Genomic DNA, 17,500 nt, shown 5'->3' with positions numbered 1-17,500 from the left:
AGCAGAGTTGCGACAACACATCCCGCGGTGCCGTCTGGTTAGGCAAGGGTTTGAGAAACAGCATTCGCGGTAGACCGGCGCGGCCGGCGGACACCCACGCGGCGTGCCGCAATCGGATCGCGCGCTCGGCCTCCGTTGATTTCCTCTAGGTGGTGATTCGGGGCGTCTCGGTCTCGCTGCCGTTCGGTCGCGCCAAGGCCTGCGGGGGCGGCGCGTAGCGCACGCTCTCGCGGCGGCCGAGGCGCTAGAGTGCGACCCGCAAGTGGGGAGGAACCGTCCACCCAACGCCGGCGCGAGCCGGGGCCGGTGGGGGCCCTACCAAGGCGGGTCATGAGTGCCAGTCGGTCAGTTCGGGAGAAGGGGAGGGTACTCGGAGGCCCGCCGGGAGCAGACGGGGGTCCGGAAGCTGAGGGGGGTGAAGGACGGCGGCCGGGAGCAGACGGCCGTCCCCGGGAGGGGGTGTTCGTTCACGTGCGGACGCCGGGAGCAGGCGGCCGTCACGCGATTCTGCCAACCGTTCCTACCGGCCTGTGTTTAAGGAGGCGGCCGGTCCTCCGTCCTTGGATGGATAAGATTCGCAGATTTTCGCCCGGCCTGTGTTTAAGGAGGCGGCCGGTTCCCTCCTTCCTTCCTTTCTTGGATGTATAACATTCGCAGATTTTCGCCCGGCCGGTGGTTTAAGGAGGCGGCCGGTCCTCCCTCCTTGGATGTATAACATTCGCAGATTTTCGCCCGGCCTATGTTTAGTGAGGCGACCGGTCCTCCCTCCTTGGATGTATAACATTCGCATATTTTCGCCCGGCCGGTGGTTTAAGGAGGCGGCCGGTCCTCCCTCCTTGGATGTATAACATTCGCAGATTTTCGCCCGGCCGGTGGTTTAAGGAGGCGGCCGGTCCTCCCTCCTTGGATGTATAACATTCGCAGATTTTCGCCCGGCCTATGTTTAGTGAGGCGACCGGTCCTCCGTGGAGAGCGACCCGCAAGTGGGGAGGAACCGTCCACCCAACGCCGGCGCGAGCCGGGGCCGGTGGGGGCCCTACCAAGGCGGGTCTCATTGCCTGTCGGTCAGTTCGGGAGAAGGTGGGGGTACTCGGAGGCCCGCCGGGAGCAGACGGGGGTCCGGAAGGTGAGGGGGTGAAGGACGGCGGTCGGGAGCAGACGGCCGTCCCCGGGAGGGGGTGTTCGTTCACGTGCGGACGCCGGGAGCAGGCGGCCGTCACGCAATTCTGCCAACCGTTCCCACCGGCCTGTGTTTAAGGAGGCGGCCGGTCCTCCACGAGAAGAATTCTGCCAAACGTTCACCGGCCTGTGTTTAAGGAGGCGGCCGGTCCTCCCCGTCGTTCCGCCGGCTTGTGTTTAAGGAGGCGGCCGGTCCTCCACGAGAAGAATTCTGCCAAACGTTCCACCGGCCTGTGTTTAAGGAGGCGGCCGGTCCTCCCCGTCGTTCCGCCGGCTTGTGTTTAAGGAGGCGGGCCGGTCCTCCACTATTCCTTCCTTGGATGGAAAGCATGTAGCACTTTGAAAATTTTCGAGCACTGTGACACTTTGAAAATTTTCGAGAGTTTTTGTACTTAGAAAATTTTTCGCTCTTGCACTTCCAGAGTGCTTTGCGGTAGCTCCTAGGTTCGCTGTCCGAGCATGTGAACACTTTTTGGGGGGGAACACATCGCTAGAGACACCAGCCGCCTGGTTCTCGGGGCCAAAACTTGTGTTCCCCACACTCGTTCTGACTATATTTTGCGATTTGGGGGTAAAGGTAATGAGTACAGTGACTAGGGGGACCAACTCATCGTACTCTGGCGCACCAACAGACCAAAGCTGGTACTGCACTTACCCCTGGTACCCCAACGCCTGGTACCTGACGGGCGAGAGGCTGATTTTTCGCTATTTGCGGCCGACCGAGGGAACCAGACAAAGCGGACACTTTACGGCGCAAGAGCCGTTGGCACTTAGAAATTTTTCGACAAAGTTGGCGCGAGCTCCAGAAGGAGAGGCTGATTTTTCGCTATTTGTGGCCGACCGAGGGAACCAGGCAAAGCGGACACTTTACGGCGCAAGAGCCGTTGGCACTTAGAAATTTTTTGACAAAGTTGGCGCGAGCTCCAGAAGGAGAGGCTGATTTTTCGCTATTGTGGCCGACCGAGGGAACCAGGCAAAGCGGACACTTTACGGCGCAAGAGCCGTTGGCACTTAGAAATTTTTGACAAAGTTGGCGCGAGCTCCAGAAGGAGAGGCTGATTTTTCGCTATTTGTGGCCGACCGAGGGAACCAGGCAAAGCGGACACTTTACGGCGCAAGAGCCGTTGGCACTTAGAAAATATTCGCCAAAGTTGGCACGAGCTCCAGAAGGAGAGGCTGATTTTTCGCTATTTGTGGCCGACCGAGGGAACCAGACAAAGCGGACACATTACGGCGCAAGAGCCGTTGGCACTTAGAAAATATTCGCCAAAGTTGGCACGAGCTCCAGAAGGAGAGGCTGATTTTTCGCTATTTGTGGCCGACCGAGGGAACCAGACAAAGCGGACACTTTACGGCGCAAGAGCCGTTGGCACTTGCGCGAGCTCCAGAAGGAGAGGCTGATTTTTCGCTAATTTGTGGCCGACCGAGGAACCAGACAAAGCGGACACTTTACGGCGCAAGAGCCGTTGGCACTTAGAAAATATTCGCCAAAGTTGGCACGAGCTCCAGAAGGAGAGGCTGATTTTTCGCCGTTTGTGGCCGACCGAGGGAACCAGACAAAGCGGACACTTTACGGCGCAAGAGCCGTTGGCACTTAGGCGAGCTCCAGAAGGAGAGGCTGATTTTTCGCTATTTGTGGCCGACCGAGGGAACCAGGCAAAGCGGACACATTACGGCGCAAGAGCCGTTGGCACTTAGAAAATATTCGCCAAAGTTGGCACGAGCTCCAGAAGGAGAGGCTGATTTTTCGCTATTTGTGGCCGACCGAGGGAACCAGGCAAAGCGGACACTTTACGGCGCAAGAGCCGTTGGCACTTAGAAATTTTTTGACAAAGTTGGCGCGAGCTCCAGAAGGAGAGGCTGATTTTTCGCCGTTTGTGGCCGACCGAGGGAACCAGGCAAAGCGGACACATTACGGCGCAAGAGCCGTTGGCACTTAGGCGAGCTCCAGAAGGAGAGGCTGGTTTTTCGCTATTTGTGGCCGACCGAGGGAACCAGGCAAAGCGGACACATTACGGCGCAAGAGCCGTTGGCACTTAGGCGAGCTCAGAAGGAGAGGCTGATTTTTCGCCGTTTGTGGCCGACCGAGGGAACCAGGCAAAGCGGACACATTACGGCGCAAGAGCCGTTGGCACTTAGGCGAGCTCCAGAAGGAGAGGCTGGTTTTTCGCTATTTGTGGCCGACCGAGGGAACCAGGCAAAGCGGACACATTACGGCGCAAGAGCCGTTGGCACTTAGGCGAGCTCCAGAAGGAGAGGCTGATTTTTCGCCGTTTGTGGCCGACCGAGGGAACCAGGCAAAGCGGACACATTACGGCGCAAGAGCCGTTGGCACTTAGGCGAGCTCCAGAAGGAGAGGCTGATTTTTCGCCGTTCGTGGCCGACCGAGGGAACCAGGCAAAGCGGACACATTACGGCGCAAGAGCCGTTGGCACTTAGAAAATATTCGCCAAAGTTGGCACGAGCTCCAGAATGAGAGGCTGATTTTTCGCCGTTTGTGGCCGACCGAGGGAACCAGGCAAAGCGGACACATTACGGCGCAAGAGCCGTTGGCACTTAGGCGAGCTCCAGAAGGAGAGGCTGATTTTTTCGCTATTTGTGGCCGACCGAGGGAACCAGGCAAAGCGGACACATTACGGCGCAAGAGCCGTTGGCACTTAGAAAATATTCGCCAAAGTTGGCACGAGCTCCAGAAGGAGAGGCTGATTTTTCGCTATTTGTGGCCGACCGAGGGAACCAGGCAAAGCGGACACTTTACGGCGCAAGAGCCGTTGGCACTTAGAAAATATTCGCCAAAGTTGGCACGAGCTCCAGAAGGAGAGGCTGATTTTTCGCCGTTTGTGGCCGACCGAGGGAACCAGACAAAGCGGACACATTACGGCGCAAGAGCCGTTGGCACTTAGGCGAGCTCCAGAAGGAGAGGCTGATTTTTCGCTATTTGTGGCCGACCGAGGGAACCAGGCAAAGCGGACACATTACGGCGCAAGAGCCGTTGGCACTTAGAAAATATTCGCCAAAGTTGGCACGAGCTCCAGAAGGAGAGGCTGATTTTTCGCTATTTGTGGCCGACCGAGGGAACCAGGCAAAGCGGACACTTTACGGCGCAAGAGCCGTTGGCACTTAGAAATTTTTTGACAAAGTTGGCGCGAGCTCCAGAAGGAGAGGCTGGTTTTTCGCTATTTGTGGCCGACCGAGGGAACCAGGCAAAGCGGACACATTACGGCGCAAGAGCCGTTGGCACTTAGGCGAGCTCCAGAAGGAGAGGCTGATTTTTCGCCGTTTGTGGCCGACCGAGGGAACCAGGCAAAGCGGACACATTACGGCGCAAGAGCCGTTGGCACTTAGGCGAGCTCCAGAAGGAGAGGCTGGTTTTTCGCTATTTGTGGCCGACCGAGGGAACCAGGCAAAGCGGACACATTACGGCGCAAGAGCCGTTGGCACTTAGGCGAGCTCCAGAAGGAGAGGCTGATTTTTCGCCGTTTGTGGCCGACCGAGGGAACCAGGCAAAGCGGACACATTACGGCGCAAGAGCCGTTGGCACTTAGGCGAGCTCCAGAAGGAGAGGCTGGTTTTTTCGCTATTTGTGGCCGACCGAGGGAACCAGGCAAAGCGGACACATTACGGCGCAAGAGCCGTTGGCACTTAGGCGAGCTCCAGAAGGAGAGGCTGATTTTTCGCCGTTTGTGGCCGACCGAGGGAACCAGGCAAAGCGGACACATTACGGCGCAAGAGCCGTTGGCACTTAGGCGAGCTCCAGAAGGAGAGGCTGGTTTTTCGCTATTTGTGGCCGACCGAGGGAACCAGGCAAAGCGGACACATTACGGCGCAAGAGCCGTTGGCACTTAGGCGAGCTCCAGAAGGAGAGGCTGATTTTTCGCCGTTTGTGGCCGACCGAGGGAACCAGGCAAAGCGGACACATTACGGCGCAAGAGCCGTTGGCACTTAGGCGAGCTCCAGAAGGAGAGGCTGGTTTTTCGCTATTTGTGGCCGACCGAGGGAACCAGGCAAAGCGGACACATTACGGCGCAAGAGCCGTTGGCACTTAGGCGAGCTCCAGAAGGAGAGGCTGATTTTTCGCCGTTTGTGGCCGACCGAGGGAACCAGGCAAAGCGGACACATTACGGCGCAAGAGCCGTTGGCACTTAGGCGAGCTCCAGAAGGAGAGGCTGGTTTTTCGCTATTTGTGGCCGACCGAGGGAACCAGGCAAAGCGGACACATTACGGCGCAAGAGCCGTTGGCACTTAGGCGAGCTCCAGAAGGAGAGGCTGATTTTTCGCCGTTTGTGGCCGACCGAGGGAACCAGGCAAAGCGGACACATTACGGCGCAAGAGCCGTTGGCACTTAGGCGAGCTCCAGAAGGAGAGGCTGATTTTTCGCCGTTCGTGGCCGACCGAGGGAACCAGGCAAAGCGGACACATTACGGCGCAAGAGCCGTTGGCACTTAGAAAATATTCGCCAAAGTTGGCACGAGCTCCAGAATGAGAGGCTGATTTTTCGCCGTTTGTGGCCGACCGAGGGAACCAGGCAAAGCGGACACATTACGGCGCAAGAGCCGTTGGCACTTAGGCGAGCTCCAGAAGGAGAGGCTGATTTTTTCGCTATTTGTGGCCGACCGAGGGAACCAGGCAAAGCGGACACATTACGGCGCAAGAGCCGTTGGCACTTAGAAAATATTCGCCAAAGTTGGCACGAGCTCCAGAATGAGAGGCTGATTTTTCGCCGTTTGTGGCCGACCGAGGGAACCAGACAAAGCGGACACATTACGGCGCAAGAGCCGTTGGCACTTAGGCGAGCTCCAGAAGGAGAGGCTGATTTTTCGCTATTTGTGGCCGACCGAGGGAACCAGGCAAAGCGGACACTTTACGGCGCAAGAGCCGTTGGCACTTAGAAAATATTCGCCAAAGTTGGCACGAGCTCCAGAAGGAGAGGCTGATTTTTCGCCGTTTGTGGCCGACCGAGGGAACCAGACAAAGCGGACACATTACGGCGCAAGAGCCGTTGGCACTTAGGCGAGCTCCAGAAGGAGAGGCTGATTTTTCGCTATTTGTGGCCGACCGAGGGAACCAGGCAAAGCGGACACTTTACGGCGCAAGAGCCGTTGGCACTTAGAAAATATTCGCCAAAGTTGGCACGAGCTCCAGAAGGAGAGGCTGATTTTTCGCTATTTGTGGCCGACCGAGGGAACCAGGCAAAGCGGACACTTTACGGCGCAAGAGCCGTTGGCACTTAGAAATTTTTTGACAAAGTTGGCGCGAGCTCCAGAAGGAGAGGCTGGTTTTTCGCTATTTGGCCGACCGAGGGAACCAGGCAAAGCGGACACATTACGGCGCAAGAGCCGTTGGCACTTAGGCGAGCTCAGAAGGAGAGGCTGATTTTTCGCCGTTTGTGGCCGACCGAGGGAACCAGGCAAAGCGGACACATTACGGCGCAAGAGCCGTTGGCACTTAGGCGAGCTCCAGAAGGAGAGGCTGGTTTTTCGCTATTTGTGGCCGACCGAGGGAACCAGGCAAAGCGGACACATTACGGCGCAAGAGCCGTTGGCACTTAGGCGAGCTCCAGAAGGAGAGGCTGATTTTTCGCCGTTTGTGGCCGACCGAGGGAACCAGGCAAAGCGGACACATTACGGCGCAAGAGCCGTTGGCACTTAGGCGAGCTCCAGAAGGAGAGGCTGATTTTTCGCCGTTCGTGGCCGACCGAGGGAACCAGGCAAAGCGGACACATTACGGCGCAAGAGCCGTTGGCACTTAGAAAATATTCGCCAAAGTTGGCACGAGCTCCAGAATGAGAGGCTGATTTTTCGCCGTTTGTGGCCGACCGAGGGAACCAGGCAAAGCGGACACATTACGGCGCAAGAGCCGTTGGCACTTAGGCGAGCTCCAGAAGGAGAGGCTGATTTTTTCGCTATTTGTGGCCGACCGAGGGAACCAGGCAAAGCGGACACATTACGGCGCAAGAGCCGTTGGCACTTAGAAAATATTCGCCAAAGTTGGCACGAGCTCCAGAATGAGAGGCTGATTTTTCGCCGTTTGTGGACCGACCGAGGGAACCAGACAAAGCGGACACATTACGGCGCAAGAGCCGTTGGCACTTAGGCGAGCTCCAGAAGGAGAGGCTGATTTTTCGCTATTTGTGGCCGACCGAGGGAACCAGGCAAAGCGGACACTTTACGGCGCAAGAGCCGTTGGCACTTAGAAAATATTCGCCAAAGTTGGCACGAGCTCCAGAAGGAGAGGCTGATTTTTCGCCGTTTGTGGCCGACCGAGGGAACCAGACAAAGCGGACACATTACGGCGCAAGAGCCGTTGGCACTTAGGCGAGCTCCAGAAGGAGAGGCTGATTTTTCGCTATTTGTGGCCGACCGAGGGAACCAGGCAAAGCGGACACTTTACGGCGCAAGAGCCGTTGGCACTTAGAAAATATTCTGAAATTCTCACCGACCTCCGTGGTGGAGAGGCCGAATTTTCGACATTCGTGGCCGACCGGGGAACCGTCGCCACTCGGACAACTTGTGCGGCAGCCCTCGGTGATTTTAGGACCGCTTTTTCACCCTCGCTGTCCGACCGGAGAACCGTCGTAGCTCGGACAGTTCGTGTGCCAGCATCCGCTGGCACTTAGAAAATTTTAAAAAAGAAAAAAATAGTCTTCTGCATATACGTTCTGACTATATTTTGCGATTAGGGGGTAAAGGTAATGAGTACAGTGACTAGGGGGACCAACTCATCGTACTCTGGCGCACCAACACGCCAAGGTTGGTACTGCACTTAGGCTGATTTTTGCGCTATTCGCGGCCGACCGGGGAACCAGCGCGGAGCGGACACATTACGGCGAATGAGCCGTTGGCACTTAGAAAATTTTTGAGCTTTTTTCGAACTTCCGTGAGGCTGATTTTGCGCTATTCGCGGCCGACCGGGGAACCAGCGCGGAGCGGACACATTACGGCGAATGAGCCGTTGGCACTTAGAAAATTTTTGAGCTTTTTTCGAACTTCCGTGAGGCTGATTTTGCGCTATTCGCGGCCGACCGGGGAACCAGCGCGGAGCGGACACATTACGGCGAATGAGCCGTTGGCACTTAGAAAATTTTTGAGCTTTTTTCGGACTTCCGTGTGGAGCTTTGGGGCCGTTCCGCCTAACTTTTTATGCCCGATTAGGCTTCCAGGGAGGCGGCTAAGCATTATTGACCAATCATGGAGCTTTTTTCGGACTTCCGTGTGGAGCTTTGGGGCCGTTCCGCCTAACTTTTTATGCCCGATTAGGCTTCCAGGGAGGCGGCTAAGCATTATTGACCAATCATGGAGCTTTTTTGGGACTTCCGTGTGGAGCTTTGGGGCCGTTCCGCCTAACTTTTTATGCCCGATTAGGCTTCCAGGGAGGCGGCTAAGCATTATTGACCAATCATGGAGCTTTTTTGGGACTTCCGTGTGGAGCTTTGGAGCCGTTCCGCCTAACTTTTTATGCCCGATTAGGCTTCCAGGGAGGCGGCTAAGCATTATTGACCAATCATGGAGCTTTTTTGGGACTTCCGTGTGGAGCTTTGGGGCCGTTCCGCCTAGCTTTTTATGCCCGATTAGGCTTCCAGGGAGGCGGCTAAGCATTATTGACCAATCATGGAGCTTTTTTGGGACTTCCGTGTGGAGCTTTGGGGCCGTTCCGCCTAGCTTTTTATGCCCGATTAGGCTTCCAGGGAGGCGGCTAAGCATTATTGACCAATCATGGAGCTTTTTTGGGACTTCCGTGTGGAGCTTTGGGGCCGTTCCGCCTAGCTTTTTATGCCCGATTAGGCTTCCAGGGAGGCGGCTAAGCATTATTGACCAATCATGGAGCTTTTTTGGGACTTCCGTGTGGAGCTTTGGGGCCGTTCCGCCTAGCTTTTTATGCCCGATTAGGCTTCCAGGGAGGCGGCTAAGCATTATTGACCAATCATGGAGCTTTTTTGGGACTTCCGTGTGGAGCTTTGGGGCCGTTCCGCCTAGCTTTTTATGCCCGATTAGGCTTCCAGGGAGGCGGCTAAGCATTATTGACCAATCATGGAGCTTTTTTGGGACTTCCGTGTGGAGCTTTGGGGCCGTTCCGCCTAGCTTTTTATGCCCGATTAGGCTTCCAGGGAGGCGGCTAAGCATTATTGACCAATCATGGAGCTTTTTTGGGACTTCCGTGTGGAGCTTTGGGGCCGTTCCGCCTAGCTTTTTATGCCCGATTAGGCTTCCAGGGAGGCGGCTAAGCATTATTGACCAATCATGGAGCTTTTTTGGGACTTCCGTGTGGAGCTTTGGGGCCGTTCCGCCTAGCTTTTTATGCCCGATTAGGCTTCCAGGGAGGCGGCTAAGCATTATTGACCAATCATGGAGCTTTTTTGGGACTTCCGTGTGGAGCTTTGGGGCCGTTCCGCCTAGCTTTTTATGCCCGATTAGGCTTCCAGGGAGGCGGCTAAGCATTATTGACCAATCATGGAGCTTTTTTGGGACTTCCGTGTGGAGCTTTGGAGCCGTTCCGCCTAACTTTTTATGCCCGATTAGGCTTCCAGGGAGGCGGCTAAGCATTATTGACCAATCATGGAGCTTTTTTGGGACTTCCGTGTGGAGCTTTGGGGCCGTTCCGCCTAGCTTTTTATGCCCGATTAGGCTTCCAGGGAGGCGGCTAAGCATTATTGACCAATCATGGAGCTTTTTTGGGACTTCCGTGTGGAGCTTTGGGGCCGTTCCGCCTAGCTTTTTATGCCCGATTAGGCTTCCAGGGAGGCGGCTAAGCATTATTGACCAATCATGGAGCTTTTTTGGGACTTCCGTGTGGAGCTTTGGGGCCGTTCCGCCTAGCTTTTTATGCCCGATTAGGCTTCCAGGGAGGCGGCTAAGCATTATTGACCAATCATGGAGCTTTTTTGGGACTTCCGTGTGGAGCTTTGGGGCCGTTCCGCCTAGCTTTTTATGCCCGATTAGGCTTCCAGGGAGGCGGCTAAGCATTATTGACCAATCATGGAGCTTTTTTGGGACTTCCGTGTGGAGCTTTGGGGCCGTTCCGCCTAGCTTTTTATGCCCGATTAGGCTTCCAGGGAGGCGGCTAAGCATTATTGACCAATCATGGAGCTTTTTTGGGACTTCCGTGTGGAGCTTTGGGGCCGTTCCGCCTAGCTTTTTATGCCCGATTAGGCTTCCAGGGAGGCGGCTAAGCATTATTGACCAATCATGGAGCTTTTTTGGGACTTCCGTGTGGAGCTTTGGGGCCGTTCCGCCTAGCTTTTTATGCCCGATTAGGCTTCCAGGGAGGCGGCTAAGCATTATTGACCAATCATGGAGCTTTTTTGGGACTTCCGTGTGGAGCTTTGGGGCCGTTCCGCCTAGCTTTTTATGCCCGATTAGGCTTCCAGGGAGGCGGCTAAGCATTATTGACCAATCATGGAGCTTTTTTGGGACTTCCGTGTGGAGCTTTGGGGCCGTTCCGCCTAGCTTTTTATGCCCGATTAGGCTTCCAGGGAGGCGGCTAAGCATTATTGACCAATCATGGAGCTTTTTTGGGACTTCCAGCCGGTGCTTTGGGGGCCTTCCCCCTCACTTTCTACGCCCGATTGGGCTTCCAGGGACGCGGCTAAGCATTTTTAACAGAAATGGAGCTTTTTGCGGAGCTCCAGCCGGTGCCACCGGCAGGCCGTGCACGCGGACGAGATGACCGAAAGAAGCTCCAGGAGAGCGGATGGACGCTTTTTAAGCACCGAGGCGGAGATCGCGGAGCTTTAATAGACTTCCAGCGGGCCCAAAGCGGCCAGGCAGACGGCGCAGCGCGACCTGGTACCTCGCACGGGACGCATCGCCCCCCCCGCGCACAGTTCCAGGGGGCCGGGATGACGTTTCAAAGCTGCCGCTGCAGCTGCGGCGGGGAGTGGCCTCCCTCCGGTGGACACGACGAGTAAATGACACCGGCCGCTGACGCAAACCCACGCCGGACAGGAGAGCTCAAAAGCCGGGTAACATTTCAAGGAAGACCCCCCCTGCGCAGACCTCCACTAGGCCGGGATGACTGTTCAGCTGTGGCGGGGAGTGGCCTCCCTCCGGTCGGCACGACGAGTAAATGACACCGGCCGCTGACGCAAACCCACGCCGGACAGGAGAGCTCAAAAGCCGGGTAACATTTCAAGGAAGACCCCCCCTGCGCAGACCTCCACTAGGCCGGGATGACTGTTCAGCTGTGGCGGGGAGTGGCCTCCCTCCGGTCGGCACGACGAGTAAATGACACCGGCCGCTGACGCAAACCCACGCCGGACAGGAGAGCTCAAAAGCCGGGTAACATTTCAAGGAAGACCCCCCCTGCGCAGACCTCCACTAGGCCGGGATGACTGTTCAGCTGTGGCGGGGAGTGGCCTCCCTCCGGTCGGCACGACGAGTAAATGACACCGGCCGCTGACGCAAACCCACGCCGGACAGGAGAGCTCAAAAGCCGGGTAACATTTCAAGGAAGACCCCCCCTGCGCAGACCTCCACTAGGCCGGGATGACTGTTCAGCTGCGGCGGGGAGTGGCCTCCCTCCGGTCGGCACGACGAGTAAATGACACCGGCCGCTGACGCAAACCCACGCCGGACAGGAGAGCTCAAAAGCCGGGTAACATTTCAAGGAAGACCCCCCCTGCGCAGACCTCCACTAGGCCGGGATGACTGTTCAGCTGTGGCGGGGAGTGGCCTCCCTCCGGTCGGCACGACGAGTAAATGACACCGGCCGCTGACGCAAACCCACGCCGGACAGGAGAGCTCAAAAGCCGGGTAACATTTCAAGGAAGACCCCCCCTGCGCAGACCTCCACTAGGCCGGGATGACTGTTCAGCTGCGGCGGGGAGTGGCCTCCCTCCGGTCGGCACGACGAGTAAAGCTATTTAGGAAAATCTGAGATAAATATCACTTGCATAATAATTTGGAACACGGTCCCGTGTTCCAAATTATTATGCAAAATGTATTTAGACACCAGCAATCGCACTTAGATTTGTTTCTTTTTTCTTTCTTTTAGCTTCCATAATGTTACCGGGCGCTGACGCAAACCCACGCCCGGCAGGAGAGCTCAAAAGCCGGGTAACATTTCAAGGAAGCTATTTAGGAAAATCTGAGATAAATATCCTTTGCATAATAATTTGGAACACGGTCCCGTGTTCCAAATTATTATGCAAAATGTATTTAAGTGTCATAAAGATTACATTTTTTGTTTTTCAAGTACTGAAATCACCCTCAGTCATGGTACAGTCCATGGTAGTCTGCCAGGTGAGCGCAATTGTAGTAATTAACAAGTCTATTTAAGTTCCGCGTTTTTAAGCGTTCGGCCATTTCGTTCAACCATGGGAGGAAAAAGGATCTCTCTGCTGTCGAGAAGCGTGAAATCGTTCGATGCCTTGGACAAGGTATGCAGACATTCGATATTGCACGAAAGCTTAAGCGCGACCATCGAACTTTGAAGAAATTCGTCGCTGATTCGGAGCAAACGCGCGTTCGTGCAGACAAAGGCACGACAAGGAAGGTTTCTGCAAGACAAACAAATCGAATCAAGAGGGCGGCTGCAAGCATGCCACTAAAGACGAGCAAACAAATATTCGACGCTGCTGGTGCCAGTGAAGTCCCACGAACGACGAGGTGCAGGATCCTCCAGAGGCTTGCAGTTGTGCGGAAACCCTCCATTCGGCCACCCCTGAACAACGCGAACAAGCAGAAACGGCTGCAGTGGGCCCAGACTTACATGAAGACAAATTTTCAGACAGTCCTGTTCACCGACGAGTGCCGTGCCACCTTGGATGGGCCAGGTAGGGTTTTTTAAGTTTTTCCTTGCACTTTTGAGAGCTCAGGGGATGCTTTGAGAATAATTGTCAATTTCTGTCAATGTGAAGCCCTTTGAGACTGCTTGTGATTTAGGGCTATACAAATAAACTTGATTTGACTTGACTTTACAGATGGATGGAGTCGTGGATGGTTGGTGGACGGCCACGATAGCCCAACAAGGCTGCGGCGTCAGCAGGGAGGTGGCGGAGTGATGTTTTGGGCCGGAATCATGGGGAGAGAGCTGCTTGGCCCCTTTAGGGTCCCTGAAGGCGTCAAAATTACGTCTGTTAACTACGTGGAATTTCTGACTCAACACTTCTGTCCATGGTACAACAGGAAGAACCGTGCTTTCCGTCAAAAGATCATCTTCATGCATGACAATGCACCGTCTCATGCTGCAAGAAATACGTCAACGTCTTTGGCATCTATGGGAATAAAGGGAGAGAAACTGATGGTGTGGCCCCCATGCTCCCCTGACCTCAATCCTATTGAAAACTTGTGGAGCATCGTCAAGCAGAAAATCTACGAAGGTGGGAGGCAGTTCAATTCCAAAGAGCAGCTCTGGCAAGGCTATTCTTAGATCCTGCCAAGAAATTCAACCAGAAACTGTACAAAAACTCACAAGTTCAGTGGATGGAAGAATCGTGAAGCTGCTGTTGAACAAAGGGTCCTATGTTAAAATGTAACTTTGTTTTTTATTGAAATAAAGGGTCCTATGTTAAAATGTAACTTGTTTGTCTTTTCTTTGAAATAGCTTTTGATTTCAGTAAATATGACCTCCTAATGCTGTAAATTCTTAAGATGGGCATTTCAGTTCATAAAAACCTATAAAATGTTATAAAACTCTGTTGTGCGTAATAATGTGGAACAGTGCATTTTAAGTTTTTTATTTTTTAAAAATTCTGTGATCATTCGGAGGTTTGTTCAATAAAATTAGAATTCATCAAAATAATGGTTGATGACTTGAAAATTATGCTGACTCATTTTGCATCGACTATTTAGGAAAATCTGAGATAAATGTCACTTGCATAATAATTTGGAACACGGTGTAAGTGCGATTGCTGGTGTATTTACTCGTCGTGTCCACCGGAGGACGGCAAATCCCCGCCGCAGCTGCAGCGGCAGCGCTTAAATGTCTTCCCGGCCGCCTGGAACTCTGCACGGGGCGTGTTTCGTCCCGCGCAGCGGTACCAGATCGCGCTGCGCCGTCAGCCGAGCCGCGCGCGGTCCGCTGGAAGTCTACACTGTGTTCCAAATTATTATGCAAATTGTATTTATGTGTCATAAAGATTACATTTTTTGTTTTTCAATTAAACTCATGGATGGTATTACGTGTCAGGGCTCTTTGGATCACTGAGATCAATCTCAGACACCGGGGATCATTACCGGCCAGTTGAGCCCAAATTAAGGAAAAACTACTTAAGAATGGTGTTCCACATTATTAAGCAGATAATTTGAAGTTCGCTTTGAGCAGTGGCGGACGCCAACCCACGACCGGTGGGAGAGCTCGGAGGGCGGATGGGCTTTCAAGGAAGCCCCCCAGGCCGGTCCCACTCGCACTTAGAATTTTTTTTTTTTTTGGCTTCCATAATGTACCGGGCGCGGACGCGAAACCCACGCCGGGCAGGAGAGCTCGAAAGGCGGCTAAGCATTCAAGGAAGCACCGTCTGGAGCTTCAGAGCCGTTCCGCCTGACTTTTAACGTAGAGTACCGGGCGCAAACCACTAACTCAAGCCCGGCATGGCAGCTCGAAAGGCGGCTAAGCATTCAAGGAAGCACCGTCTGGAGCTTCAGAGCCGTTCCGCCTGACTTTTAACGTAGAGTACCGGGCGCAAACCACTAACTCAAGCCCGGCATGGCAGCTCGAAAGGCGGCTAAGCATTCAAGGAAGCACCGTCTGGAGCTTCAGAGCCGTTCCGCCTGACTTTTAACGTAGAGTACCGGGCGCAAACCACTAACTCAAGCCCGGCATGGCAGCTCGAAAGGCGGCTAAGCATTCAAGGAAGCACCGTCTGGAGCTTCAGAGCCGTTCCGCCTGACTTTTAACGTAGAGTACCGGGCGCAAACCACTAACTCAAGCCCGGCATGGCAGCTCGAAAGGCGGCTAAGCATTCAAGGAAGCACCGTCTGGAGCTTCAGAGCCGTTCCGCCTGACTTTTAACGTAGAGTACCGGGCGCAAACCACTAACTCAAGCCCGGCATGGCAGCTCGAAAGGCGGCTAAGCATTCAAGGAAGCACCGTCTGGAGCTTCAGAGCCGTTCCGCCTGACTTTTAACGTAGAGTACCGGGCGCAAACCACTAACTCAAGCCCGGCATGGCAGCTCGAAAGGCGGCTAAGCATTCAAGGAAGCACCGTCTGGAGCTTCAGAGCCGTTCCGCCTGACTTTTAACGTAGAGTACCGGGCGCAAACCACTAACTCAAGCCCGGCATGGCAGCTCGAAAGGCGGCTAAGCATTCAAGGAAGCACCGTCTGGAGCTTCAGAGCCGTTCCGCCTGACTTTTAACGTAGAGTACCGGGCGCAAACCACTAACTCAAGCCCGGCATGGCAGCTCGAAAGGCGGCTAAGCATTCAAGGAAGCACCGTCTGGAGCTTCAGAGCCGTTCCGCCTGACTTTTAACGTAGAGTACCGGGCGCAAACCACTAACTCAAGCCCGGCATGGCAGCTCGAAAGGCGGCTAAGCATTCAAGGAAGCACCGTCTGGAGCTTCAGAGCCGTTCCGCCTGACTTTTAACGTAGAGTACCGGGCGCAAACCACTAACTCAAGCCCGGCATGGCAGCTCGAAAGGCGGCTAAGCATTCAAGGAAGCACCGTCTGGAGCTTCAGAGCCGTTCCGCCTGACTTTTAACGTAGAGTACCGGGCGCAAACCACTAACTCAAGCCCGGCATGGCAGCTCGAAAGGCGGCTAAGCATTCAAGGAAGCACCGTCTGGAGCTTCAGAGCCGTTCCGCCTGACTTTTAACGTAGAGTACCGGGCGCAAACCACTAACTCAAGCCCGGCATGGCAGCTCGAAAGGCGGCTAAGCATTCAAGGAAGCACCGTCTGGAGCTTCAGAGCCGTTCCGCCTGACTTTTAACGTAGAGTACCGGGCGCAAACCACTAACTCAAGCCCGGCATGGCAGCTCGAAAGGCGGCTAAGCATTCAAGGAAGCACCGTCTGGAGCTTCAGAGCCGTTCCGCCTGACTTTTAACGTAGAGTACCGGGCGCAAACCACTAACTCAAGCCCGGCATGGCAGCTCGAAAGGCGGCTAAGCATTCAAGGAAGCACCGTCTGGAGCTTCAGAGCCGTTCCGCCTGACTTTTAACGTAGAGTACCGGGCGCAAACCACTAACTCAAGCCCGGCATGGCAGCTCGAAAGGCGGCTAAGCATTCAAGGAAGCACCGTCTGGAGCTTCAGAGCCGTTCCGCCTGACTTTTAACGTAGAGTACCGGGCGCAAACCACTAACTCAAGCCCGGCATGGCAGCTCGAAAGGCGGCTAAGCATTCAAGGAAGCGACGCCGGCCGGTCCGCGGGCCAAATAGGGTCCAGTAAAGTACCGGGCGCGGCCACTAACGCCTTGTGGCGGTCGCCTTGTGGCGGTCGGGGGGTGGCGGTCGGGGCTGGCGCTTGGGGCCGGTGGCGGTCGCCTTGTGGCGGTCGCCTTGTGGCGGTCGGGGGGTGGCGGTCGGGGCTGGCGCTTGGGGCCAGTGGCGGTCGCCTTGTGGCGGTCGCCTTGTGGCGGTCGCCTTGTGGCGGTCGCCTTGTGGCGGTCGCCTTGTGGCGGTCGCCTTGTGGCGGTCGGGGGGTGGCGGTCGGGGCTGGCGCTTGGGGCCAGTGGCGGTCGCCTTGTGGCGGTCGCCTTGTGGCGGTCGCCTTGTGGCGGTCGCCTTGTGGCGGTCGCCTTGTGGCGGTCGGGGGGTGGCGGTCGGGGCTGGCGCTTGGGGCCGGTGGCGGTCGCCTTGTGGCGGTCGCCTTGTGGCGGTCGCCTTGTGGCGGTCGCCTTGTGGCGGTCGCCTTGTGGCGGTCGGGGGGTGGCGGTCGGGGCTGGCGCTTGGGGCCGGTGGCGGTCGCCTTGTGGCGGTCGCCTTGTGGCGGTCGGGGGGTGGCGGTCGGGGCTGGCGCTTGGGGCCAGTGGCGGTCGCCTTGTGGCGGTCGCCTTGTGGCGGTCGCCTTGTGGCGGTCGCCTTGTGGCGGTCGCCTTGTGGCGGTCGCCTTGTGGCGGTCGGGGGGTGGCGGTCGGGGCTGGCGCTTGGGGCCAGTGGCGGTCGCCTTGTGGCGGTCGCCTTGTGGCGGTCGCCTTGTGGCGGTCGCCTTGTGGCGGTCGCCTTGTGGCGGTCGGGGGGTGGCGGTCGGGGCTGGCGCTTGGGGCTGGCGTCCGCCAATAGTGGTTTAATTTCGGGAGGAAGATTGATTTTCGTCCCAAGCCCGCCGCTGGAGAAAATTTTAGGTACCAGGAGTGGATTTTTTTTGTCCACTCAGGAGGGGGACGTTGGCTGGTTTGGTGTCCGGGGGAAAGTGCTCTTTTCTCGGCCAGGAGAAAGATTAGA

The sequence above is a fragment of the Syngnathus typhle genome, unplaced genomic scaffold, assembly GCF_033458585.1.
Source record: "Syngnathus typhle isolate RoL2023-S1 ecotype Sweden unplaced genomic scaffold, RoL_Styp_1.0 HiC_scaffold_273, whole genome shotgun sequence".
Lineage (NCBI taxonomy): Eukaryota > Metazoa > Chordata > Actinopteri > Syngnathiformes > Syngnathidae > Syngnathus > Syngnathus typhle.
This window is presented reverse-complemented; position numbering follows the sequence as displayed.